This window comes from Anomaloglossus baeobatrachus, chromosome 4, assembly GCF_048569485.1.
Source record: "Anomaloglossus baeobatrachus isolate aAnoBae1 chromosome 4, aAnoBae1.hap1, whole genome shotgun sequence".
In the NCBI taxonomy this organism is placed as follows: Eukaryota; Metazoa; Chordata; class Amphibia; order Anura; family Aromobatidae; genus Anomaloglossus; species Anomaloglossus baeobatrachus.
The window spans coordinates 341,143,074-341,164,773 of NC_134356.1; positions in this window are offsets into that span (position 1 = coordinate 341,143,074).

Genomic DNA, 21,700 nt, shown 5'->3' on the forward strand with positions numbered 1-21,700 from the left:
ATGAAATGCAATCAGATTTCACCCTGAAATTCACATCTACATTTCAAAGTCTGAACATCTTTAAATCTCATAAAGACGTATGAGTTGCTACCCTCCCCCTTCATTGTGTAGTTATGCCCCCTTCCTAGGCCACTTCCTGGTAAACATTTCCCCCATCCTGATATATATTTCCTACATTCTAGTATATTTGTTCCCATCATGGCCCCATCCTGGTAAATGTACCCCTTCCCGGCATATTACCCATCTTGGTAAATGTTCCTCATCCTGGTAAATGTTCCCCCATCCCGGCATGTACCCCATTCCTGGTAACTGTAGCCCATTCCTGGTAAATGTACCCCATCCTGGTAAATGTACCCCATTCTGGCATGTTTCCCACATCCTGCCATGTTTCCCCCATCCTGACAAATCTCTGCTATCCTGCCAAGTCTCTTCCATCCTGCCAAGCCTTTTTCACCCTGCCAAGTCTCCCCTATCCTGCCATGTCTCCCCTATCCTGCAATGTCTCCCCATCCTGTCATATTTATGTACCCCAATCCTGCCATGTCTCCCCATCCTGGCATGCTTATGTACCCCCATCCTGGCATGTTTCCCCATCCTGGCATGTTTCCACATCCTGCCATGTTTATGTACCCCCATCCTGGCATGTTTACCCCATCTTGGCATGTTTTCCCATCCTGGCATGTTTCCCCCATCTTAGCATGTTTCCCCCATGCTGTCATGTGTCCACATCCTGCCATGTTTCACCCATGCTGTCATGTTTCTTCCATGCTGTCATGTTTCCCCATCCTGCCATGTTTCCCCATGCTGTCATGTTTTCCCCCATTCTAGCATGTTTCCCCCATCCTTGCATGTTTCCCCCATGCTGCCATGCTTTCCCCCATCCTTGCATGTTTTCCCAATCCTTGCATGTTTCCCTCATGCTGCCATGTTTTCCCCATCCTTGCATGTTTCCCCATCCTTGCATATTTCCCCATCCTTGCATGTTTCCCCGATCCTTGCATGTTTCCCCCATACTGCCATGTTTTCCCCCATGCTGCCACGTTTTCCCCCATGCTGCCATGTTTTCCCCCATGCTGCCATGTGTTCCCCATCCTGCCATGTTTCCCCCATCCTTGCACGTTTCCCCCATCTTTGCATGTTTTCCCCATGCTGCTATGTTTCACCCATCCTTGCAAGTTTCCCCCATACTTCCATGTTTTCCCCCATCCTTGCATGTTTCCCTCACCCTTGCATGTTTCCCCCATGCTGGCATGTTTCCCCCATGCTTGCATGTTTACCCCATCCTTGCATGTTTCCCCCATGCTGGGATCTTTCCCCCATGCTGCTATGTTTCCCCCATGCTGCTATGTTTCCCCTATCCTTGCATGTTTCCCCCCATCCTTGCATGTTTCCCCCATTCTGCTATGTTTCCCCCATCCTTGCATGTTTCCCCATCCTTGCATGTTTAATCCATCCTTGCATGTTTCCCCCCATGCTGGCATCTTTTCCCCATGCTGCTATGTTTCCCCCATCCTTGCATGTTTCCTCCATCTTTGCATGTTTGCCCTCATCCTTGCATTTTTCCCCCATCCTGGCATGTTTGGTGCACAATATCGCTAACACCCATCATACGTACTTACCTTCCTAGCGACGTCGCTGTGGGCAGCGAACAACCTCTTCGTTAAGGGGGTTGGTTCGTGTGCCATCACAGCGACGTCACTCACTGGCCGACCAATAGAAGTGGAGAGGCGGAGAGCAGCCGCATTAACGCCCAACTCGTTGCCAGAGGACGCAGGTAAGCTGTTGTTCGTCGTTCCCGGGGTGTCACACGTAGCGATGTGTGCTGCCTCAGGAACGACGTACAACCTACGTCCACAACGACCAACGAGATTTTGAAAATGAACGACGTGTCAATGATCAACGATTAGGTGAGTATTTTTGATCATTAATACTCGCTCGTAGCTGTTACACGCAACGACGTCACTAATGACGCCGGATGTGCGTCACGTAATTTGTGACCCCGACAACATATCGTTAGATATGTCGTTGCGTGTAAAGCCCCCTTAAGGATGATGTGGTTTCTATAAAAATCCAAGTCACTAGTTCTGGTATCCCTAAATGAGTAAGCTTTGTGGGTCAAGCAGGTGATAGCTTGGATAAGTGACTTCCAACTTGAGAATTTGTTGAATCTGTGGGATCCAAGTTAGATATTAGAGGTTGTTGTATGAAGTGTAGACACCTGAGGGCAGATTTCAGAATCTGTGTCCTTCTATACTATTTCAAAGGTTTCCAGTAATCGTTCTTCGCTATATGACAGTTTTGGTCCTGAGAGCCATGTAGTGCTTTCTAACTGAATTGCATCAACTGCCCTAGTAGCGTGATCTACGGGATTCTAATCTATAGATACGTTTTGCCACTGCTTTGGATGAATGGATCTTCTACTTTACAGCACCCTTTTATTAATTTAGACCTATAACCACCTAGTTTTGTTGTGGATATAACTTAAAACCAGTTTAAGGCAGAAGAAATGCTACCACAGGCCTCCTATATCCATTGTTTCAGGTGCCCCACATCCTGCATCCTAGATCTGCAGTATTGCAGTATTGCTCTTGGTGTGTCAAAAGTGGGAGAAGAGAATCGCGTTGACAATTCAACACAATGGGCAGCACTTTGAGCCCATTCTTTAGTGGGTTACTGTCGTTGTTCATTGACACAAACGTGTCAATAACTCGATAATGAATAAAGCTACATTAAAAATGATCACACCATAGCTTTTCTTGTGCAATTCTCTATTTGTTTGATGTCTCTTATGACCCCCTTCCCATTGAAAAAATTAAAGTCGCTTTAAAGATGGCGGCTTTAAAGATAGCCGCCATGGGCGTCACACGGCCTCAAATGTTTGGCCTCTCCAATGTACTAATATGCCACAAACGGTAAAGTCATATCAGCAACCACTTCCATTTTATCATTGTGTATCACTTATGGCCCACCCTGTAGAATGCACAGGGGCGTATAGTCTTGGCTTGTTTAGATTCGACAGGGGTGCTAGAAAGTCCCTCCATCTCTCCCTGTGGATTCTCTTATCGGGTGGCAGAGGTGTATTTCAGTCAGTTGTTTCCCCAGTTAAGTTCCTTAATAAGGACTTGCCTTGTATTGTAATGGGAGCTGCCAACCTAAGGGATTGTACAAGCTGTTGATGGTAGATAGAATGCTTCTACTTGTGAAAAGTTTTTTTTCTTGGCTGTCTTTAAAGGTGAAAGGGTCCGATTTTAAATTCCAGAGAAGTGAGAGGCTGTGCTGCAACGGCACAGGGTCTGACAATAATTTCAAGTCTCTGACACTGATGGCAGTCTCATTTGAAGTCACGGTTTTCAAACATAAAGGTCTTTCTCTATTAATTATTTGACATCTGATCCTTATTCTGCTTCTTCTTCTTGAGTAGAACTTTTTAGTCCATAAATGGAAACTTCTAGAAAAGGACTGTTGTGTAGCGCCCCTGCGGCTCCAGTCGTCACAGAGTATTGCACCTCAATTAAGGTGCGGTATTCACCTCGGGTAAGCAAGGGGTTAATCACCGGTATTCCCCATTCACACATTACATACAGCTTGGGAGCCTTCTCACTGGGATGCTGGACTAGGGTAGGCAGGGGGGTTGGCCATCATGAAGCGTGGGACTTCCCGGTCACCAGGAAAACCACCTGTGGGGTGGGTTCCACTTGGGGTAAAAGTAGGAACAACCTTACAGAATCTTTAGCCAGTCTTCCCGGGACATCAGTTCTGGTGACATGACACCACCACTACCTTCTTTGTTATGATCTGGTAACTGTGGACGATCACAAAAAATCCTATTAATTAGGAAAAAACAAAACTCCAAGAGTAGTTGGAAACTGAGCTGATTGCAATCCCCTATCTATCATACAACACTAGAAGTAGCAATAGGATGTTCCTAACACACCTAGACACCTCGTCACTGCTTGATAATTTTGCTACACCTAAAAGATAAAAATGAGGAATCATAACCTGCTTTGGAGCAGTTCCCAAAGAAATTGCAAGTCCCCAACATGTAACAATTGTGATGTAAGAAAACACAATACACAGATAGAAAAAATAGACTAGCAAAGGTGAGGCCCAACCTACTAGATAGAACAGGACAGGACAGATAACTGATTGCGGCCAGCAAAAAATACCAATCTCCTGATAGGAAAAAGATCTGAGACCACACGGTCTGTCCCCCACTATATCATGTACTCTTGTGCCAGACACTTCAGACAGAACTGCAGATATAATGGGAAGGAACGAAATCACAGAACATATAATATTCAAGTGCAAATAATCCAAACATGAACAGGGAGCATGCTCCCTTTCTTTCTGGAGGAACTGCCCTGCTTACAGAAGCAGAAAGACAGATTCTCACATACAAGAAACCAAACACAGAACCAAATGGAATAAGCAGAATCAACCTTAAGGGCAATTATAGCAATTAAGCATAGAAACTAGCAACTTACCTGGAGTAGAGTCAGGCATAGAAGAAATGGTATAAACTGAATGGAAAACTCCCATACATCTTCAGAAGCAGGCAGGAAGTATTATCACCAGCAGCCCCCAGGCCAAAAATCCTGTCCTAAATACAGTAGGCTGATTTGCAATAGGAATTCCTGGTTCCCAATTAACTCCAACACCTGAGTGGGTCACAAATAATAATAATAATATTTATTCATTTATATAGCGCTGTTAATTCCACAGCGCTTTACCTACATTGTCAACACTGTCCCCATTGGGGCTCACAATCTAGGTTCCCTGTGAGTGTTTTTGGAGTGTGGGAGGAAACCGGAGTACCTGGAGGAAACCATGCAAACACGAGAACATACAAACTTCTTGTAGATGGTGTTCTTAGTGGGATTTGAACCCAGGACCCCAGCGCTGCAAGACTGCAGTGCTAACCACTGAGCCACCGTGCTTCAGCCTCAGCTTCATTACCATTCCTGGTCACCAGAGGGAGCTCCACACTAGCACCCACTCGGATGACATTCACAACACTTCTTCCTTTTTCTTCTTCAAGGGGCCTAAGCTTGGAGCAGAATGACAGCAGTGGCGGCTATTACCTGGCCGCGTACCGCAGGTGGCGTCACGACAAACAGCATCATTCCCAACCTCCTACCCCCCCATTTATTGTGGACACCTTGGGGCATGAAGCCGGTAAGGCCACCCGTGACATCCCCGGACTCGACATCACCCGGCCCGGCGACGAGTAAGGTTAACCCCCCACACCCTGGGTGCCACAGTTGCCAAATATATGCAAGTGTAGAAGATAGTCCAGCACTCTGTTCTTCTATAAAAGGAACATTATTCAAGATTCATAGAAATGCATTAAAATCCATCTTAGGCTACCATAGCCCCGCCTTACGCGTTTCGGACTAGGTCCTTACTCATACATATGAGTAAGGACTTAGTCCAAAACACGTAAAGTAGGACTATGAGCCTAAGAACATGTTTTTAAATGTACTATTATGCATCTTGAATATAGTTTATTTTGAAGAACAGAGTGCTAGACTATCCTCTACACTCGCATTTACCTGTGTGCTCCGGCCACTTTGGTCCGAGCACTTATGGATCCATTTATCATATTGGTGAGCCAATTTTTCCCCTTCCCGTTTCCCTGTTTTCTGCCAAAGATATGTACTCTAGTGAGACACTATGTGACGTCTTTAGAAGGATCGTTGTCTCTGTACCAGAGGAACCTTAACAAATTCCTGTCCCTTTCTCTTATGAGGAAGCAATGGAACATTTGTGGGATGTCAGCCATGAAGGCAATGAAATTCTTATGAAAGCACATAAGTAGTCCCAGCAGTTTGTTGGTGAGTTATGGACCTGTTAAAAGAACGTCGTTCAGAGAGAGATTCTTAAATGTAGCATTAGAATCAAACACCACTCTACTGTAATCTGCTCTGGTTTCTTTGTGTGCTATACTCTAAACTTGGGTAGGAACCAGGATTCTTTGGCGTTTCTGAGAGTGGGAGCTATCTCTGGAAGAGTGTTGTTGAAAATTTTTGCCCTGTAGTAGAAAAAGTGATCTTTCATCCCTGGTTTCCTTTGCAAATTGTGCTTGAGAGACGAGAAACATTTTAACTCTTGACCTCTGTTTTTTGCAGACATGGTCTGTGGGTTCTGAAGGGAAGAGGTGTGACCCAGCTGGTCTCATCTTTAACAAGTTCCTTGTCCATAAGCTCTAAGAACAACTTGTCTTCTAAACACATTGCCACCTAATTGTCTTGTTTTGTTCTGGCAGGATGCACACCTTAATTGATCCTCATAGCTGTTGGATACTATACTGCTGTCATGAGTAAAGTCTATTAAAGGGTTGGGTAATTGGACGCTGTGTGGCAGTTCATTGACATGAAATTCATTATTACAGGGTTGGAACAGAGTTGGATGACCATTCTCCAGCGTATTTTAAAGCATTGTTGTCACAGAACGGGGTGTGTGCATGCACCCCAGGTATACGTCTCCAATTGTGACCATCCTAGGCCAAGTCTTTGGGCATAGGGAGCAGTGCGAGGTACATAGATGTGATGTCTCACTTTATGAACTTGAAGGATATCTCTTCCCAGAGCAAGATTATATAGGTCTGATGGTCAAGTTCCACTAAAATGTGCGTTATATGTTTTAAGTGAGCGAGGTGGATTGCTACATCTGGCTTAGGAATTTCAGATCTGTAGTCAGGAATTTGGTTACATTTGATGATCATAGGTAGTGGTAATAAGTAAGTAGGTAGCAAGGACTCAATTTGGATGTCAGTAGCTTTCCTGCCTACTGTCGTCACAGTACCTGCACATGTTTAAGTGAGTAGGGGGTGCTTGGCCCTTTAATATCGAATATGTAAAAGAATGTTGATCTAGCTAAGTATCTGTTACTTTGGTCATTCAAGATAGCATAAAGTTTTAAAGCTTTGTCCTTTTGACCCTCTGGGTAGACTCTGAAAAGGCAGATTTTGAGCAGGACGTATTGTCTATTGTCCCTTTGCAAACTTCTGTACAATGTGAAGTGATCTCTGGTGTAGGCGTTGCTGTGTTCCTTTCCTCCCCGCCATGTTCCCTGTCCGTTATAGTGTTCTGTGCACTCCATGGAGCTGGGTCAGGATATAGTGCTGTGTTGTCATGTGTGGTGCTACATTCTTGACATTTTACACTGACCTTGCAGTCCTTGGTGGATGAGTTGTAGATGGCTAGCACTTGTAGCAGAACTGTTTTCTTTCAAGAAGCTCTTACAATCTTGCATACATTTCCTCTTTGAAGGCTCTGCATTTCGGGAGAGGATAAGGCTTCTGATGGAGGGAGCACTGCTTGCTGGGATCCTGTGCATTTGCCTCTACTTGAGATTAGCCAACAGACCTGCAAGACCTGGAGAATAAACATTAATCTTAAGTACTGCCACAGACATCTTCCGTGTATTGGAAGCTGGTGCCGCCATAGCATATGACAGTGTAGAGTCAAAGCTAGGGTAATTCCTAATCCTTATTTGTTGGTTTACAAATTCTACAAAAACAGAGAAGGGAGGGAATAGGACATTTAATTTGTATTTGTACATGGAACCATGTGTAAGCCACCTCTCCTGCAGATTGAAGAACTATTTTTGAACTATAGGATTAACCTCTGTGGCTGTGTCAAGGATCCCTACAAGTCCTCTTCACACTTAGCAAGCTGAACGTCCATAAGCAAGTCACTTAGTTCTCTGAGTTTCTGAAGGTGTTTTTTGGATATTTTAGGAAAGTTGCCACAATTCCTCTACACAGTGCATCTAGGGTGCAATTAGGGATTGTATGATGACTATGCTATCTGGGCATGCTGAGCTGTCAATGAGTTAAATGACAGCCCAGTCATCTATTCTGGTTCTGGTAAGTGCTGCATTGTTCAAATGTTACATCTTCCCAATGATTGCCCAGCTACTTAGCTGAGCAGTCTCTCCCTGAACTCTGCCAGTTGTACATTCTGTTAGAGTGGTGCTGTTGGCCTGTGTTCATGTATTCTGCCTGTTCTGATCACTACTATCTGACCCCTGACCATTGCCTTACTATTTCTCTGCAAGCTCCCTGTACCTGGCATGCTCTCCTGGTATTCTCACCCTGAACCTGACTACATCTCAGTTTATACCCTGAATCCAAGACGTGATCTCCTGGTATTTGGACCCCAAATTATTAACTGACTATGCCTCAATTTACACTTGAAATCCACAATGCTCTCTCCTGGTACTTGACTATCCTGCCCTCAGACCAGCATCACATTACGAATGACCCTACCTTTTACTCATCTGTGGATCCAGTGTGTTCTCTCTGTGATCAGATATTAAATCTGACCCAAATCGTTCAGGATCTGGCCTTGAAACATCAGAAATTAGAATCTTCACACTCCGATTTAGAGGGTCAGGTTTCTAGTACTTTGGGTGCTTTCCAGAGCCCACCACTACTGACTCTATTCTTGACTTCTGGACCATCTGACGTACAATTGGGCTTTCCCAAACCTATGGTAGCATTTGATTTCAATATCATCACTGGAATCTTCTGCTCCAAGTTTGCAAAGAAGTAAGAAAAGGGGACAGTAGAAGATTGGAAACGGGTGATTTGGAGCAGTGAGATAAAAGTCAATAGACTAGGCTCTGATGGGTGCAAATAAATCTGGAAGAAACAAGGAAAATGGGCTATCGGATTGGAAAATTTAAATAAGTGTCGTGTTCGGTGCAGGAAGCTTGATGATATGAGGTTGTTTCATAGCCAAAGGCATTGGATACTTGACTAGGATCAATGGTGGTCTCAATGCTGAGCTATATGTGAGTATCTTACAAGATTAATGACTTCATACATTGGAGTACTATGAATAATTGCAATTCAAATTTAGTTATGAGATAGCCAATATGATTGTCTATAACATTAAGGTAGTCTCACATTAAAAGATGTAGTGGATGATAAAATATGGAGCCTGAAAGTCAAAAGTTCAAAAAAATGTTAGCCTTTTGTTTGTCAGCATATATTGAATCAGCCAAACTGTTGACCCCAAGACAGGCCAGATGGTCTTTACTTTTTTATAGATTTAATTTTTCACATTCAGGCTGGGGTCAAGGATCTGAGGTCTAACACTTTGTCATGCAGCCTTGATTGCATGTCTGGTCCAGAACCTCCATCCTCCATTTGTCCTCAGGGTATTGTAGTTTCAATCTATGAAGCCCAATTTCTGGTTCCTCCATTACCCCAGGGTCCAAGTTATTTGTTCCTGTGCACCTGTTGAATTTCATGATTCTGTGTTGAGTGGTCACAACTACCCAGAACGCTATTGCTACACTCTTTTGATGGGCATCCATTCATAATGATATGAAAGATATTGTAAATGCTTGTGAAACTTGCGCAAGTGCTAAAGTCTGTTACAACAGGCCGGCTAGGGAATCGGCTCCATTGTCAATTCCAGAAACATCTTGGACTGACTTGTCTAAGGGTTTCATTACTAATTTGCCTATGTCTGGTTGGAAACGGTAATTTGGGTGGTGGTTGACTGATTTGGTAAACTACCATGTGTCATTCCATTATCAGGGTTACCTAAGGCCGGTTTCATATTTGTGTTGTTTTGACGAAAACAGAATCCAGCAAACATGCAGTACAGTTCATTTGTTTACATTGGAAGCGCGACACCATGTCGACACACGCGGTTGTGTATGAAGGACACAACCGCACGGTGTTGCGCTTCCACTGTAAATAAATTAACTGCAATAATATATAATAATAATAAGTTTTATTTCTATAGCGCCAACATATTCCGCAGCGCTTTATAACTCAGAAGGGACATATACAGACAATCTGAGACAATACAAAATAACAAAATTAAGATACCAAGAGGAGTGAGGGCCCTGCTCGTAAGCTTACAGTCTATGAGGGAATAGGGAAGGCACAAAAGGTGAATGGGGGGAGAAAAGCTTGTCATATATGGTCTATCCATCGATTTAATAGGGGATTCAAAACCAGCTGCGTGGACTGGTCGCCAGCCAGAATTTATACAGGTACAGAGTGTAAAAAAGTACATGAAGATTAAGGAACCAGAAGATACAGGGGACAAGAATTGGAAGTACATTTTATTCAGGGCAGAAAGGGACTAGATTAGATCAGGGTAGTGAGGTGATAGGCTAATCTAAAGAAATGCGTTTGTAGTGCCCGCTTAAAGGTGTGGATGTTGGGAATTAATCGGATAGTTCTTGGTAGTGTGTTTCAGAGCATAGGTGCAGCTCATTAGAAATCTTGAAGACGGGAGTGGGAGGTTCGAATTGTTGAGGATGTCAGTCTTAGGACATTAGCAGAACGGAGGGCACGGGTGGGTGATAGACAGAGATGAGGGAGGTGATTTAGGGCAGTGCGGAACCGTGGAGAGCTTTGTGACTGAGAGTGATAAGTTTATGTTGTATTCTGTAGCGGATAGGCAACCAGTGTAATAACTGGCACAGAGCAGAGGCATCAGTGAAGTGGTTGGAGAGGAAAATGATCCTGGCTGCGGCATTCAGAATGGATTGGAGAGGGTAGAGTTTAGTAACAGGGAGACCAATTAGTAAAGAATTACAATAATCCAGGCGAGAATGAATGAGAGCGACAGTTTTTGTAGAGTCAATGGTAAGAAAAGGACAAATTCTAGAGATGTTTTTGAGGTGGAATTGACATGAATGAGCGAGTGAATGAATATGGAGAGTGAAGGAGAGATTGGAGTCAAATATAACCCCAAGACAGTGGGCGTGCTGATGGGGTGTGATGGTAGAGCCACAAACAGAAATATTAATATTGGGTTTCGGAAGATTAGGAGAGGTAGGAAACAGGAGAAGTTTGTTTTTTGACAGGTTCAGTTTTAGATAGAGGGATTACATGATGTTGGAGACAGCGGACAGACAATCGGTAGTATTTTGTAATAATGCAGGGGTGATGTCAGGAGATGTGTACAGTTGGGTGTCTTCAGCATAGAGATGGTACTGGAAACCAAATTTGCTGATTGTCCAATAGGGGCAATGTATAGAGTGAAAATGAGGGGGTCTAGGACTGAACCCTGAGGAACCCCGACCATAAGGGGAAGAGGAGAGGAAGAGGAGCCGGCAAAAGATACAGTGAATGAGCGGTCAGAGAGGTAAGAGGAGAACCAGGAGAGAACAGTGTCCTTCAGCCTGATAGAGCGGACCATAGTGAGGAGGAGCTGATGATCCACAGTATTGAATGCAGCAGAGAGATCCAGGAGGATGAACAAGGAGTAGTGACCATTAAATTTACTGTAGCTGTTACTAGATCATTAGAGACTTTAGTAAGAGCAGTTTCAGTAGAATGTAAGGAACAGAAACCGGATTGTAGAGGGTCAAGGAGAGAGTTATCTGACAGATAGCGGATTAAATGAGAGTGGACCAGGCGTTCCAGGAGTTTGGAGATGAAGGGGAGATTAGAGACTAGTCAGGTCAATATGTCTACTGGAACCTCACCTTTCTTTTGCAATTATGGTTTTCATCCCCATTTTGGATTTTTTGTGTTACTTGTTTTTATATTACTCATTTTGTATGCACCTCTGGTCAAAGAAGAGACAAACATAATAGTGTTTTATCCGAGCATCTCAGGGAGGATTTGCTCACATGGGAGCGTTGTGTGAGACACAACTACTAAGATGGCATATTACATACCAGCTGTTGGAACCCGAAGACTGTGAAAATGCAAAAGTCCATGCATTAAAAATGTAGATTCTGGATTTGAAAGGGTTAAACACTGCGCTGCCGTTGTGAAGAAACGAAGACCTGAATTCTAGGCAAGTGATTTTTCACTCAATGCGTTTTAGAATGGATACTCCTTCAGGAAAATCACCTTCCTGAAGAAGGAGTATAAATAATTTACCTAGAATTCAAGTCTTTGTTTCTTCACAATGGCAGCACAGTGTTTAACCCTTTCAATTCCAGAATCTACATTTTGTATGCATGGACTTTTGCATTTTTTACAGTAGTGTTAATAAAGATATACTTTTTATAGCACATATACGCCATGATTTTCCTCCTCTTTATCATAGTTCATCAGTAAAGATGTTGCATTTTTGCCATAGAGTGGGGCTGTTTCTCTGATCTATTGGCATTGACCCCTTATGTTTACTGATATGGACCAGATGGATTTTGATTATTTTATGTTTTGTATCATGAATATAGTATTTGTACATATTTACAGATATAATTGGTCCGCCCAGTGGATCGAATAGAGGTTTATGGATTTCTGGTATAAGATAAAAAGCAGCTATACTGTACACGGATATCGGATATTTAAATATTGTGTTTCTTATTTAGAAATAATACCTTGATCTTTGCCTGTTTTATAAAAAAAATCTAGCTCTCTTTTGAAACCGTCCATCAAATCTTTTTTCAGTTTAGGCAGGTTTTTTTCATGCTTCATCCTAAATTATAGCCAGAGGAACATTTAATTGCCTTTTCCTTTATAGGCTTATGTTTTCATAGCAACACATGAAGTTGTTGAATGACTAACACATCATATTATACTTTACTGTATCTTTAGTATGAAATTAAATATAATGGATTTGGCTTAAAACAATTTATGTTATAGCTATTCAGGTCATTCTCCCATGCACTACGCCACTAACTCCGTGCCCCTATGGGGCAACTTACTCACACTTATAGGCAGGGCCAGCTCCAGGTTTTCTTGGAACCTGGGCAAAAGAGTCTCATCGGGCCCCATGCACAAACACATACGCACACATACAAGTATACGTACATATATATATATTTGAAGACAAATTCACAAAAATACATATAAACAGACATAAATATATACACAGTCATATACACTTACAAACATAGATATACACATCATTTATGCACACACAGACACATTAGAGATCATTTTAAAATAGGGAAGCCGGCAGCAGCCTCATTCACCTTCCCCGCTTATCTCTGTCCAGTAGTGATGAGCGAGTATGCTTGTCACTACTCGGTACTCGCACGAGTATCACTGTACTCGGGCTACGCGGCGGGTACCGAGTAATTTCGTGATACTCGTGCTGTACTCGTGGTCTTCATCCCTGCATGTTGGCGCTCTTTTGAGAGCCAGTCCTCATGCAGGGATTGGCTGGCAGACCACTGCAATGCCACAGCCCTGTTAGTTGTGGAATTGCAGTGATTGGCCGGCCTGCACAGCGTGACCGAGCCTTTATACCGGTGGGCGCGCTGTGCTCTGCACACAGCCATCTCATATTCCCTGCTTTCCCCGCCCACAGGCGCCTATGATTGGTTGCAGTGAGACACGCCCCCACGCTGAGTGACAGGTGTCTCACTGCACCCAATCACAGCAGCCGGTGGGCGTGTCTATACTGTGCAGTAAAATAAATAAATAAATAATTAAAAAAACCAGCGTGCGGTCCCCCCAGATAAAGCCATACAGCTGAAGGCTGGTATTCTCAGGATGGGGAGCCCCACGTTATGGGGAGCCCCCCAGCCTAACAATATCAGTCAGCAGCCGTCCAGAATTGCCGCATACATTATATGCGACAGTTCTGGGACTGTACCCGGCTCTTCCCGATTTACCCTAGTGCGTTGGCAAATCGGGGTAATAAGGAGTTAATGGCAGCCCATAGCTGCCACTAAATCCTAGATTAATCATGTCAGGCGTCTCCCCGAGATTCCTTCCATGATTAATCTGTAAATTACAGTTAAAAAACACACACACCCGAAAAATCCTTTATTAGAAATAAAAAACACTAACAAAGTCCCTCATCACCAATTTATTAACCCCGACAAACCCTCCATGTCCGGCGTACTCCACAGTCCTCCAGCGTCGCATCCAGCTGTGCTGCATGCAGGTGACAGGAGCTGCAGAATACACCGCCGCTCCTGTCAGCTTCACACAGCAACTGAAGACAGCCGCGCGATCAGCTGAGCTGTCACTGAGGTAACCTGGATCCAGCGGTGGCCGCGGGTAACAGTAACAGCTCAGCTAATCGCGCTACTCACCGCCGCTCCGGTCAGCTCCACAGGAGCTGACAGGAGCGGCGGTGTATTCTGCAGCTCCTGTCACCTGCATGCAGCACAGCTGGATGCGACGCTGGAGGACTGTGGAGTACGCCGGACATGGAGGGTTTGTCGGGGTTAATAAATTGGTGATGAGGGACTTTGTTAGTGTTTTTTATTTCTAATAAAGGATTTTTCAGGTGTGTGTGTTTTTTAACTGTAATTTACAGATTAATCATGGAAGGAATCTCGGGGAGACGCCTGACATGATTAATCTAGGATTTAGTGGCAGCTATGGGCTGCCATTAACTCCTTATTACTCCGATTTGCCAACGCACTAGGGTAAATCGGGAAGAGCCGGGTACAGTCCCAGAACTGTCGCATATAATGTATGCGGCAATTCTGGGCGGCTGATGACTGATATTGTTAGGCTGGGGGACTCCCCATAACGTGGAGCTCCCCATCCTGAGAATACCAGCCTTCAGCCGTATGGCTTTATCTGGCTGGTATTAAAATTGGGGGGACCGCACGCCTTTTTTTTTAATTATTTAATTATTTATTTCACTGCACAGTATACACACACACACCGGCTGCTGTGTTTGGGTGCAGTGAGACACCTGTCACTCAGCGTGGGGGCGTGTCTCACTGCAACCAATCATAGGCGCCGAAAAGCAGGAAAGCAGGGAATACGAGATTGATTAATGAGCGGCCGGCTTTTTCAAAAGAGGAAAAGCCGCCGGAATTTAGTGAACAGCTGTGCAGCGCCGCGACAGTGATCGGGGAACGGTAAGTAAGAGAGAGGGGGGAGAATGACCGACAGACTGTGAGAGGGGGACAGACAAGACAGAGAGAGACAGACAGAGCGAGACCGACCGACGGGAGATAGAATGAAAAAAAAAATGACCGACATCGCTAGTAAAAAGCACAAAACGTGCGTTTTGGACATCGGAGTGCCACACAATGTTTTTACGTAAAATCTTTCATGTAATAATCTCAAAAAGTAACACACACCAGCTCTATCTCACTATTGGGTATGTGCCCTTAACATTTCCGCCATGAAAATTCATTTTGGTGTCATTTTGGAAGGTTTTCTGGTGAGTCTGTAAAAATGGCGTAAAACTCGGACAAAATTGTTCACAGCTGTGACTTTTGAGTGATAAATGCTTCAAGGGGTCTTTCCCATGCTGTTGCCATGTCATTTGAGCACTCTTCTGAGACTTTTGTGACATTTTTAGGGTTTCTACATGCTGCTGGGGGTCATTTCAGAAAAATACTCGGGTCTCCCATAGGATAACATTGGGCTCGGTGCTCGGGCCGAGTACACGAGTATCTTGGGATGCTCGGCCCGAGCCTCGAGCACCCGAGCTTTTTGGTACTCGCTCATCACTACTGTCCAGCTCCTCCTGGGCATGTGGCTGTGCAGTTCTTGCTGCGTGATGGTCGTCACTAATAGACATGGCAGCGCACATTGCACAGTAACACTGCTCTATATGCATTATAGGAGACATGGGGGCTACAGTATATTCATCAAAGGACAGGCTGCGGGCTACAGTATATACATCACAGTAGGGACTAAGGGCTACAGTATATACATCACAGTTGGTGCTGGGGCCTACAGTATATACATCACAGGAGGTGCTGGGGGCTAGAGTATATACATCACAGGAGGGGCTGGGGGCTACAGTATATACATCACAGTAGGGACTAAGGGCTACAGTATATACATCACAGTTGGTGCTGGGGCCTACAGTATATACATCACAGGAGGTGCTGGGGGCTACAGTATATACATCACAGGAGGGGCTGGGGCTACAGTATATACATCACATGAGGGCCTGATGGCAACAGTATACACATCACAGGAGGGCCTGGGAGCAACAGTATATACATCACTGGAGGGGCTGGGGGCTATAGGATGTACATTAAAGGAGGGTCTGGGGCTACAGTATATACATCACAAGCGGGGCCAGGGGCTACAGTATATAAATCACAGGAGGGGCTGGGGACCACAGTATATAAATCAAAGGAGGGGCTGTAGACTATAGTATATACATCACAGGAGGGGCTGGGGTCTACAGTATATACATCACAGGAGGGGCTGGGGCATAGACATTACTGGGGGGACATACACATTACTGGGCGGGCATACAAATTACTGGGGAACATACAGGTTACTGAAGGGCATACACATTACTGGGGGGCATACACATTACTGAGGGGCATACATGTTACTAAGTGGCATACATGTTACTGAGGGGCATACATATTACTAACGGTATACACATTACTGGGGGTATAAATGTTACTGGGGGTCGCATACAGCTCTGGGGGGAATGCAAATGACTGGTGTGGGCGGTAAACAGCTCTGGGGAGTTGCACATACAGCTCTGGGGGGCCGCACATACAGCTCTGGGTGGATACATATACAACACTGGGCAGCTGCACATACAGCACTGGGGGGCTGCCCATACAGCTCTGTGGAGTTGCACATACAGCTCTGGAGGGGCCACACATACAGCTCGGGGAGACCGCACATATAACTCTGAGGGCTGAACATACAGCTCTGTAGGGCCCATACAGCTTTAGGGTGCTTATGCAGCTCAGGAGGCACCTACAGCTCAGGGGGGCACCTACAGCTCAGGTGGGCACCTACAGCAGGGAGGCAGATACAGATCAGCGGGGCCCATATGGTTCTAGGGGGTCCATACAGCTCTGTGGGGGGCTTACACAGCTCAGGGGGGGCCCATATAGCTCAGGGGGGCACCTACAGCTCTGGGGGGCCCGTACAGCTCTGGGGTGGCACATACAGCCCAGGGGGGTCCCATACAGCTTGGGGGACCATACAGATCAGGGGGAGCACATACAGCTCAGGAGGTGAGGCCATGCAACTCAGGGGGGCCCATACAGCTCAGGGGTAGGGAACATACAGCTTAGGTGGGGGGCCCATAAACCTGGCAGAGCATTCTGTTAGGGGACGCTGGCTGGTGCTACGGCTCCTCTTCATCTATGGGATGGGAGCACACTGCTCTCTAGCTGCGCCCACGGATGAACTTCAATGCACCTGCATGCAGCGTTCAGCAGTGAACACTGTGTGCAAGTGAGGATTTAAAGAGCTGGCAGCCAGTAAAGTGCGCCTGCCGACCCAAGCACTGTGATCACTGGAAATTTGTCCAGGGCCGAAAAACTAATGATGGTGAGTGACCCCTCCTAGCTGTCCAGGGCCGCTGCCCTGTTAATAGGAGCTGACTTGCAGTAAATAAACTCTTATAGATTAGGGTACAAATGTACAGGGATAGGTAATCCCAGAGGGTAATTTGCCAACAAAAATAACAGGTAGGGACAAAAACTGACCCTATTGGGCCCTAAGTCTGTCCCTACCTATGGATGAATGGAGGGTATGATGCCCTAGGGTTGTAGCGCCCCCATTCACCGACGGGAAGCCCTGATAGTCCCTGGTATACCCTACACTATACAAAACGTGCACCACACAAAAGAAATGTATTAAAAACAGATATGCAAAATGGCACCATGATTAATAAGTGACTCATCTGATTAGAGGATCCATCAGTCAGGGTCCTCAGCGGAAAAAGTCGTTTCTGTGGTGTTGAATTGGAATAATACTAAAAAAATGTCAGTTATTTACAATATTCATGCATTTCGCTTGTCTCATTTGGTGCTGAGGTTATTTCTTGTGACATTGAAGGCCCATTCCTTTCCTCGAGCACAATACTGGCAGTGTGCCAACTTCTTTTTGTACACTGGTATCCTAGAGACTTTGCGTGTCATGGGGTGGCCAGGTACAGGCCGATCAGGACGTATAGTGGTACAGGAGACAATGTCTGGACGATGGAGAGTGCCGACTGCTCATGTGCAGCCAGATGCCACAGTAATGGGGACAGTGTTGCCATTGTATGTAAAGCGCTGTGGAATTAATAGCGCTATATAAATGTATAAATATTATTATATATTATTATAATCCTATTATATCAGCACCTTACCCTTGTGCATAAATATCTGCACTGACGTCTAATAGTCATGCCCCCTGAGGAAGCACATGCGAAAATGCATGTTTGGAGATGCATCGCTTACCTGGCTGTGGACATCACACTGATATCTCAAGTGGTCATATATAATTCTGATATGTACAACTGTGAGATACAATGCCTTTAACTGTGATCAGGATTATAATATAATGTGGGAAATGGTGCTATGAGAACAAGTGATATCTAATATATTAAGCTGGTATATGTGTATGTGTGTGTGTGTGTGTGTGTGTGTGTGTGTGTGTGTGTGTGTGTGTGTGTGTATGTACAGTGCAGACCAAAAGTTTGGACACACCTTCTCATCTCTAGAACAACTGTTAAGAGGAGACTTTGTGCAGCAGGCCTTCATGGTAAAATAGCTGCTAGGAAACCAATGCTAAGGACAGGCAACAAGCAGAAGAGACTTGTTTGGGCTAAACAACACAAGGAATGGACATTAGACCAGTGGAAATCTGTGCTTTGGTCTGATAAGTCCAAATTTGAGATCTTTGGATCCAGCCACCGTGTCTTTGTAGAAAACGTGAACAGATTGACTCTACATGGCTGGTTCCCACCGTGAAGCATGGAGGAGGAGGTGTGATGGTGTGGGGGTGCTTTGCTGGTGACACTGTTGGGGATTTATTCAATATTGAAGGCATACAGAACCAGCATGCCTACCACAGCATCTTGCAGCGGCGTGCTATTCCATCCAGTTTGCGTTTAGTTGGACCATCATTTATTTTTCAACAGGACAATGACTCCAAACACACCTCCAGGCTGTGTAAGGGCTATTTGACTAAGAAGGAGAGTTATGGGGTGCTACGTCAGATGACCTGGTCTCCACAGTCACCAGATCTGAACCCAATCGAGATGGTTTGGGGTGAGCTGGACCACAGAGTGAAGGCAAAAGGGCCAACAAGTGCTAAGCATCTCTGGGAACTCCTTCAAGACTGTTGGAAAACCATATCCAGTGACTACCTCTTGAAGCTCATCAAGAGAATGCCAACAGTGTGCAAAGTAGTAATGAAAGCAAAAGCTGGCTACTTTGAAGAACCTAGAATATAAGACATATTTTCAGTTGTTTCACACATTAAGTATTTCATTCCATATGTTTTAATTCATAGCTTTGATGTTTTCAATGTGAATCTACAATTTTCAGAGTCATGAAAATAAAGAAAACTCAATGAATGAGAAGGTGTGTCCAAACTTTGTCTGTACTGTATATATATATATATATATATGTATATATATATATATATATATATATTATATTAATCCATAAAGATAACAACAACACTTTATATACTATTAGATTCATGTAAGTTGGTCTTCATTCTCGCAATATTCAGCTAATACATCTTGGATTGCATTGTATGAATAGAATATAATATGTTAGATATCCCTTCAAGGACCACAAGGTGTGGATTATTAACCTTTACTCTTGATACCCTGAAAACTTTTGGGCCACCTGTGTGTTTCTTTTTTTTGTCTTTTCTGAATACATCACTTAATTTATGTTAGACCCGCAACACACATCTGGTTTTTTTGTACGTGTGCAGTACGTATTTGCACGTACCGGAGACACGTACACACGCCGCTCCTGTCAGCTCCACGCAGCTAATGAAGGGAATAGCGTGATCAGCTGTATTCAGCGTTGGCCGCGAGTAACCTCAGTGACAGTTCAGCTGATCGCGCTATTCCCTTTATTATCTGCGTGGAGCTGACAGGAGCGGCGGTGTCTTCTGCAGCTCCAGTCACCTTCATGCAGCACAGCTGGAAGCGACGCTGGACCATCCTGGATTACGCCGGACATGGAGGGCTTTTTCGGGCTAATAAAATTGGTGAACAAGGCAATTTGTTAGTGTTTTTTTTTCTAATAAAGGATTGTTTGGGTGTGTGTGTTTATTTACTGTAATTTACAGATTAATCATGGATGGTATCTCGGGGAGACGCCTGACATGATTAATCTAGGACTTATTGGCAGCTATGGGCTGCCAAAATCTCCTTATTACCCCGAATGCCAATGAACCAGAGCAAATCGAGCCGGGTACAGTCCTAGAACTGTCGCATATAATGTATGCGGCAATTCTGGGTGGCTGCTGACTGATATTGTTAGGCTGGGGGGCTCCCCATAACGTGGGGCTCCCCATCCTGAGAATACCAGCCTTCAGCCGTATGGCTTTATCTGGCTGGTATTAAAATTGGGGGGGACCGCACGCCGGTTTTTTTAATTATTTATTTATTTATTTTACTGCACAGTATAGATACGCCCACCGGCTGCTGTGATTGGGTGCAGTGAGACACCTGTCACTCAGCGGGGGGGCGTGACTGACTGCAACCAATCACAGGTGTCTGTGGGTGGGGAAAGCAGGGAATACGAGATTGATTAATGAGCGGCTGGCATATTCAAAGTAATTGTTGCCGCGTATTCTATGCACAGCTGTTCCTCGCCGCGCTGGTGATTGGGGAGCGGTAAGTATGAGAGAGGGCTGCTCACTTCAGTCACTCGGGGGATTAGCGGTCACTGGTGAATCCTTCACAGGTGACCGCTAATCAGTACGCGGCACACAGACAGAGCCACGGCATGACAATGAAGTCGGGTGAAGTTCACCCGAGTTCATTCTCATCGCGTAACTCTGTCTGCTGTCAGCCGACATGTATCAACGACATTGTGCAACACACAAACGGATATTCCACACGGACATTCCACGTACACATACACGGGCATTTTACACACAAACACGGACATTTTACACGTACACACGGCTCGCATACGCCATCACTCGGATGCCATACGTACTGGAGAAACGCCCCAAAAAGACGGAACACGGACCCGAAAAACGGACCGTGTCACACGGACGTTTTTTATGCGGAAGTGTGTTTTAGGCCTAATGTGTATGGTTTGTCACTTTTTATTAATTTTATGCATAGGTATATAACTAAAAAAAAGTGGTCAAGGAAGGACAAGCAGTGACAGGGCTGTCTTATTCAGTCCTGCAGAACCCATATATTTATGATATTGGATCATTTTTCAAAATAAAAATTTTTTAAAAATATTTAATATTTTTGAATTGTGCGCTATTAGTCAGTGCCAGCGAGTGGTAAAAGCCACTGTTTTCTGAGCTGTGGTGTGGTGTTTGTAGCGGGCACGACTGAAAGTCTGCGGCTCCTGGGAGAAATTAAGTTAATGTTTCGCACTTTCATTACAGCAGCCAGGAACCTTCATAACAATATTAACCTGCATAACAATGCATCTGCAGAATAATTGTGTTATCCATTGTGACAGGTTTCCATTAAGTGAAAATCTTATGTAGTTTTAGGTCAACTTTAACCTTTTCATGACCGGCTGATTTTTCGCTTTCCATTTTTATTTCGCCATTCTTCCTTCTTCTGAGAGACGTAACTTTTTTTATTTTTTAGTCAATATGATCATGTGAGAGCTCATTTTTTGCGGAACGAGTTGTACTTTAAAATGAAACTATATGTTTTACTATATAGTGTACTGGAAAACAGCAAAAAATTTCCAAATGTGGAAAAATTGCACAAATAGTGCGATAGCACTATTGTTTCTGAGATATCTTATTCACTGTGTTCACTATATGGTAAAACTGATGTGTGGATGTGATGCCTCAGGTCAGTGTGAGTTCGTAGACACCAAAGATGTCTAAGTTTACTTTTATATAGTTAAAAAAAAAACTGAA